This window comes from Lithobates pipiens, unplaced genomic scaffold (genome assembly GCF_037356315.1).
Source record: "Lithobates pipiens isolate NorthernLeopardFrog02 unplaced genomic scaffold, aLitPip1_a1.2 Scaffold_30, whole genome shotgun sequence".
NCBI lineage: Eukaryota > Metazoa > Chordata > Amphibia > Anura > Ranidae > Lithobates > Lithobates pipiens.
In genome coordinates this window covers 29177646-29185635 of record NW_027507791.1, presented here as the reverse complement: position 1 = coordinate 29185635, position 7990 = coordinate 29177646, and positions in this window count along the sequence as shown.

Below are 7990 nucleotides of genomic sequence, written 5' to 3'. Positions count from 1 at the left end.
TAGATGGGACTGATGGGCACTGATAGGTGGCACTGATATGTGGCACTGCTGGGCACTGATGGGCGGCACTGATGGGCACTGGTAGATGACACTGATGGGCACGGATATGTGGCATATGAGGTGCAGCACTGTTGTTGAGGAAGATTGTGGGCACTGATAGGTGGCACTGTGGGCACTGATAGGTGGCACTGTGGGCACTGATGGGCGGCACTATGGGCACTAAGGGGTGGTACTGATGGGTGGCGCTTTTGCTTTATTTAGGTGGCACTGGCAGGGGACAGGTGGGCACTGATGACTTGGCCTTGATTGGGACTGAAGTCCCTCTCACGGCCGCCGGTGATCGGCTTTTTTTTTTTCTCCTCGCGCTATCAGCGCGAGGAGGAAAAATAGCCGATTACCGACTCTGTTGTGATCACATGATCAGCTGTCATTGGCTGACAGCTGATCACGTGGTAAGTGGTCGGGATCGACCCCTTGCTCCGATCTGTGATCAGGCGAGTCTCATAGACTGAGGGGGGCGCATGGGCCGCTCGTGCACGGGACGACGTCAATAGACGTCGTCCCGGCAAAGGAGGTCCGCGCTGTAGCCGTCATTCGGCTATAGCGCGGATCTCAAGCGGTTAAAGAAGAAGATACAGGTCTGTGAGAGCTGGAAATCTCGCTTGTTTGTAGGCGACCAAATACTTATTTTCCACCGGAATTTGCAAATAAATTCGGTTCCAAAACCAGATAGTGTGATTGTCTGGATTTGTTTCCACATTTTCTCTCTCATAATTGGGGTATACCTATGATGACAATGACAGGCCCCTCTCATCTTTTTAAGTGGGAGAACTTCCACAATTGGTGGCTGACTAAATACTTTTTTTGCCCCGCTGTGTGCGACATCATATTTACGGAGGCGCTTCTTTACGTATGTGAAGTTAGCCCTTTTGCGGCGTTGTAAGTCAGCGGAGAAATCTGGGTAAAAATGATGTGCGGATGTTATCTATCTTCATAAGGGTTCCTTTGGTCCTGGCCTGATACAGGATGGCATCGGGCTGGGAGGCTCTCCGGGTTCAGACGGCCTGGGTGGGAACTTTGTGGGCACGTTCCACCGCAAACACGGAGGAGAAGGAATCTTTGCCAAACGTGTTGAGTAGCCATGTCAGGAAAGGTTCCCTCCGCTGGTAATATCGATCATTCGGGGGGGGCAGTACCGAGGTCCACCAGCAGGTGTCTCCTGGCAGTTTGGAACTGTCAGAGCATTTTCCTGCTGGTATTATGTCAGCTTTGGGCCGCAGTACTGGCGTCCACCAGCGGATGGATGCTGGCAGTGTGGAGCAGGCATTACCTTCTGCAATTAGGCATCACCTGACTTTGATAGCATCTATAGCAGGGATATGCAATTAGCGGACCTCCAGCTGTTGCAGAACTACAAGTCCCATGAGGCATAGCAAGACTCTGACAACCAAAAGCATGACACCCAGAGGCAGAGGCATGATGGGACTTGTAGTTTTGCAACAGCTGGAGGTCCGCTAATTGCATATCCCTGATCTATAGTATAAATACCCGGCAAGTGCACACACACCTTGCCCTGGTATTGTCCTTGTGCCCTGACCTGCAGCCTGTATATCTGTGACCCTGAACCCTGAACCCTGATTCCTGTATCTGTTATGTTTCTGTTCCTGTATCCCCGGATCCTTGCCCTGCAGCCTGATCCCTTCCATCTCGTTCCCTGTCTGTTTACTCCTGGCCCCCCATCTGCTGATCTCCTGTTTATGACCCTGGCCTGGCTTGACTACGATTCTGGTACTCCCTTTTGCTATATATATATATATATATATATATACTGGTTAGTTTATTATCACTGTTTGGTTGTTCTGTTTGTTCACTCTGTGTATATTGGTGGTGTGTTCACATTTATATGCATTTACTTTAACCACTTAACCACTTTCAGCCCCGGACCATTTTGCTGGTCAAAGACCAGACCACTTTTTGCGATTCGGCACTGCGTCACTTTAACTGACAATTGCGCGGTCGTGGCGACGTGGCTCCCAAACAAAATTGACGTCCTTTTTTCCCCCACAAATAGCGCTTTCTTTTGGTGGTATTTGATAACCTCTGCGGTTTTTATTTTTTGCGCTATAAACAAAAATAGAGCGACAATTTTGAAAAAAACGCATTTTTTTTAACTTTTTGTTATAATAAATATCCCCCAAAAATATATAAAAAAACATTTTTTCCCTCAGTTTAGGCCGATACGTATTCTTCTACGTATTTTTGGTAAAAAAAAATCGCAATAAGCGATTATTGATTGGTTTGCGCAAAAGTTATAGCGTTTACAAAATAGGGATAGTTTTATAGCATTTTTATTAATAATTTTTTATTATTTTTTTTTATACTAGTAATGGCAGCGATCAGCGATTTTTATTGTGACTGCGACATTGTGGAGGACCCATCGGACATTTTTGACACATTTTTGGGACCATTGTCATTTATACAGCAATCAGTGCTATATAAATGCAGTGATTCCTGTGTAAATGACACTGGCAGTGAAGGGGTTAACCAGTGGGTGGCAGTGTAGGGGTTAAGTGTTCCTAGGGGTGTGTTACTAACTGTGGGGGGGTTGGGCTTTCATTTAGTGAACACTGATCTCTGCTCCAATCACATGGAGCAGAGATCAGCGTCACTAGTTGCTAGGCAGAATGGAGAAATGTTGTTTACAACGGCATTTCTTCATTCGGCCGCTCCGTGAGACGATCGCGGGGATGCCCGCGGCGATCGAGCCTGCGGGTCCCGCGACCGGACTCACGGGGATCCCGACCAGCGCGGGAGCGCGCCGCCAGCGGCGCGCTCCCGATGGCAGGGCGGCAAATTTAAAGGGACGTACATGTACGCCCATTTGCCTGCCCGTGCCATTCTGTCGACGTACATCGTCGTGCGCTGGTCGGCAAGTGGTTAAGGACCAGGCCTCTTTTTCAGACTTGGTGTTTACATGTTTAAAACATTTTTTTTTTTTTGCTAGAAAATTACTTAGAACCCCCAAACATTTTATATTGTTTTTTTTTTTCTAACACCCTAGAGAATAAAATGGCGATCATTGCAATACTTTTTTTTTCACACCGTATTTGCGCAGAGGTCTTACGAGCGCACTTTTTTTGGAAAAAATTACCTTTTTTGAATTAAAAAATAAGACAACAGCAAAATTAGCCCAATTTTTTTTTTAATATAAGAATATGAAAGATAATGGTACGCCGAGTAAATTGATACCCAACATGTCACGCTTCAAAATTGCGCCCCGCTCGTGGAATGGCGTCAAACTTTTAGCCTCAAAAATCTCCATAAGCGACATTTTAAAAATTCTACAGGTTACAGAGGAGGTCCAGGGCTAGAATTATTGCTCTCGCTCTACCGATCGCGGCGATACCTCACATGTGTGGTTTGACCACCGTTTTCATATGCGGGCGCTACTCACGTATGCGCTCGCTTCTGTGCGCAAGCTCGTCGTGACGGGGTGTTTTTAAAAAAAAAAAAAAATTTTTTCTTATTTATTTTAATTGATTTTATTTATTTTTACACTGTTTTAAAAAAAAAAAAAAAAAAAGGATCACTTTTATTCCTATTACAAGGAATGTAAACATCCCTTGTAATAGAAAAAAGCATGACAGGTCCTCTTAAATATGAGATCCGGGGGGTCAAAAAGTCCTCAGATCTCATATTTGGGCTAAAATGCAAAAAAAATAAATAAATAAAAATATGACATTTAAAAAAAATATACCTTTAAGAGGTATGGGCGGAAGTGACGTTTTGACGTCGTTTCCGCCCTCCTATGGTATAGAGACGAGTGGGGGGGGGGGGCCATCTTAGCCTCACTCGTCTCCATACCCAGCTAGGAAGAGGACCCGATCGCCTCCGCCGCTACCGACGGCTCCGGTAAGCGGCGGAAGGTGCGGGAGGGCGGCGGGAGGGGGGGTGGCACCTCTCCCGCCGCCCATAGCGGTGATCTCGCGGCAAGTCCGCAAGCAGAGACCACCGTTATCGTACAGCCGACCGCCGCCTGAAGAGATGGATATCTCGGTTGTGGCAGCAGCTGCTGCTGTTACCGAGATATCCCTCTTCAAAAAAATAGGACGTACATCGGCGTGCGGCGGTCGGCAAGTGGTTAATAAACGTATTTACTTTCACCTTTTTATGTCTGGTTCACTCTGTCGTAGTCACACAGTTCATCTGGTTTATGACAAGCCAGTTTTCAATGAATGCCACAGGGTTTTTCCCCTTCTGCCCTCTCCGGTATGCTGCCCACCGCACAGACATTATTGCGTCTCTGCCTGTTCTCCATGTCCTCTAAGCAGGCTGTGTGGCCGGTGATAATCGATTTGCATATGGCGAACTTCTCTCTGCAGCGGTATAACATCATCCTCCACATTGCTCACTCTGTCTTCCGGGGCTGCAGTGCCCCTGCATAGCATTTGGTGGACAGTTGGAGGGAACCGCGCGAGCGGGACAGGGATTTCAGTTATTACTCCAAAATACACAATGTATGTTCAAGGATCGATATGTTGTTCATGCATTGCTGTAGATACCCCTTTTTAAGCATCCGGCCCCTTTTTGGACACCGGGCGTCTAAATTATATCAGCACGGGGGGGGGCGTGTTTTTGTAGCACCTGATTAGACCCATAGGCTCTAATGGGCGTCAAAAAAGGTGTGTTAGCAAAGCATATTAATATTTGCTTTGCTAACACAGAACTGCCTATAAGCCAATCAGGAGGCCGGGCTGAAGGCACAGGCGCTCCATTGGCGCCAAGAAATACTGTTTTTTTTTTTTTTGCTAGAAAATTACTTAGAACCCCCCAAACATTATACTTTTTTTTTTTTCTAACACCCTAGAGAATAAAATGGTGGCCGTTGCAATACTTTCTGTCACACCGTTTTTGCGCAGCGGTCTTACAAGCGCACTTTTTTTTTTTGGAAAAAATAAAAAAAAATTAATTAAAAAAATAAGACAGCAGTAAAGTTAGCCTAATCTTTTTTTCCATATTGTGAAAGATGATGTTACGTCGAGTAAATTGATACCCAACGTGTCACGCTTCAAAATTGCACCCGCTCGTGCAGGGGCAGACTGGCCATTCGGGCACTCGGGCACTTGCCCGAGGGCCCCATGCCACTAAGGGGCCCCATCAGGGTTGCCAGCCTCAATAAAACCAGGGACTGTTTTTTTTTTTAAATCCCAAGATTATAGCTGCCCCGCCTCTCCAGTAGCTTTTCAGTGTGTGTATGTGTATACTGTGTGTGTGTATACTGTGGTATATTGTGTGTCTGTGTGTGTGTATACTGTATGTGTGTGTGTGTGTATACTGTGTGGCCCCATAATCTCCTATTACCTGAGAGCCCATAATCTCCTATTGCCTGGGGGCCCCATAATATTCTATTGCCCCGGGGGCCCCATAATCTCCTATTGCCCGGGGGGCCCCATGAGTTGTCAGTCCACCCTTGCGCTCGTGGAATGGCGACAATCTTTTACCCCTTCAATATCTCCATAGACAACGTCTACATTTTTTTTTACAGGTTTCCAGTTTTGAGTTACAATGTAGGTCTTAGTGCTAGAATTATTGCTCTCGCTCTACCGATCGTGGCGATACCTGACATGTGTGGTGCGAACACCGTTTTCATATGCGGGCGCTGCTCACGTATGCGTTCGTGTCAGGCGTGCGTTTAAAAAATAAAAAAAAAATTCTTATTTATTTTACCTTTTATTTTTTTATTTTTACACCGTTTTAAATAAAAAAAAAATAATAATTGTGTCACTTTTATTCAACCTGAGAGTGGTAAGCGATGGAGGAGTGGGGGTCAGTGATAAACATACATGCCAACAGTCCAGATTTTCCCGGGACATTCACGGGATTTAAACCTAAAAATGACTCTGCTGGGGGCATCTGATGTAAGGAGGGACTCTACTGGATGATGTAAGGAGGGACTCTGCTGGCTGATGTAAGGAGGGACTTCACTGGCTGATTTAAGGAGGGACTCTGCTGGGGGCAACTGATGTAAGGAGGGACTCTGCTGGCTGAGGTAAGGAGGGACTCTACTGGCTTATGTAAGAAGGGACTCCACTGGCTGATATAAGGAGGGACTTTACTGGGGGCACCTGATGTAAGGTGGGACTTTACTGGGGGCACCTGATGTAAGGAGGGACTTTACTGGGGGCACCTGATGTAAGGAGGGACTCTACTGGGGCACCTTATATAAGAAAGGACTCTACTGGCTGATGTAAGGAGGGACTCTGCTGGCGGCACCTGATGTAAGTAGTGACTCTGCTGGGGGCATCTGATGTAAGGAGGGACTCTACTGGATGATGTAAGGAGGGACTCTGCTGGCGGCACCTGATGTAAGCAGTGACTCTGCTGGGGGCACCTGATGTAAGGAGTGACTCTGCTGGGGGCATCTGATGTAAGGAGGGACTCTGCTGGCAGCACCTGATGTAAGCAGTGACTCTGCTGGGGGCACCTGATGTAAGGAGTGACTCTGCTGGGGGCATCTGATGTAAGGAGGGACTCTGCTGGCTGATGTAAGGAGGGACTCTGCTGGGGGCACCTGATGTAAGGAGTGACTCTGCTGGGGGCATCTGATGTAAGGAGGGACTCTGCTGGCTGATGTAAGGAGGGACACTGCTGGCTGATGTAAGGAGGGACTCTGCTGGCTGATGTAAGGAGGGACTCTGCTGGGGGCACCTGATGTAAGGAGGGACTTTACTGAGGGCACCTGATGTAAGGAGGGACTTTACTGGGGGCACCTAAGGTAAGGAGGGACTTTACTGGGGGCACCTGAGGTAAGGAGGGACTTTACTGGGGGCACCTGAGGTAAGGAGGGACTCTGCTGGCTGATGTAAGGAGGAACTCTGCTGGCTGATGTAAGGAGGGACTTCACTGGGGCACCTTATATAAGAAAGGACTCTACTGGCTGATGTAAGGAGGGACTCTGCTGGCGGCACCTGATGTAAGCAGTGACTCTGCTGGGGGCATCTGATGTAAGGAGGGACTCTACTGGATGATGTAAGGAGGGACTCTGCTGGCAGCACCTGATGTAAGCAGTGACTCTGCTGGGGGCACCTGATGTAAGGAGTGACTCTGCTGGGGGCATCTGATGTAAGGAGGGACTCTGCTGGCTGATGTAAGGAGGGACTCTGCTGGGGGCACCTGATGTAAGGAGTGACTCTGCTGGGGGCATCTGATGTAAGGAGGGACTCTGCTGGCTGATGTAAGGAGGGACACTGCTGGCTGATGTAAGGAGGGACTCTGCTGGCTGATGTAAGGAGGGACTCTGCTGGGGGCACCTGATGTAAGGAGGGACTTTACTGAGGGCACCTGATGTAAGGAGGGACTTTACTGGGGGCACCTAAGGTAAGGAGGGACTTTACTGGGGCACCTGAGGTAAGGAGGGACTTTACTGGGGGCACCTAAGGTAAGGAGGGACTTTACTGGGGGCACCTGAGATAAGGAGGGACTTTACTGGGGGCACCTGAGGTAAGGAGGGACTCTGCTGGGCTGATGTAAGGAGGAACTCTGCTGGCTGATGTAAGGAGGGACTTCACTGGCTGATTTAAGGAGGGACTCTGCCGGGGGCATCTGATGTAAGGAGGGACTCTGCTGGCTGAGGTAAGAAGGACTCCACTGGCTGATATAAGGAGGGACTTTACTGGGGGCACCTGATGTAAGGTGGGACTTTACTGGGGGCACCTGATGTAAGGAGGGACTTTACTGGGGGCACCTGATGTAAGGAGGGACTCTACTGGGGCACCTTATATAAGAAAGGACTCTACTGGCTGATGTAAGGAGAGACTTCGCTGGGGGCACCTGGTGTAAGGAGGGACACTGCTGGGAATGCCTGATGTAAGGAGGGACTCTACTGGGAGCATCTGATATAAGGAGGGACTCTACTGGGGGCACCTGATTGTAAGTAAGGACTCTACTGGCTGATGTAAGGAGGGACTCTGCTGGGGGCACCTGATGTAAA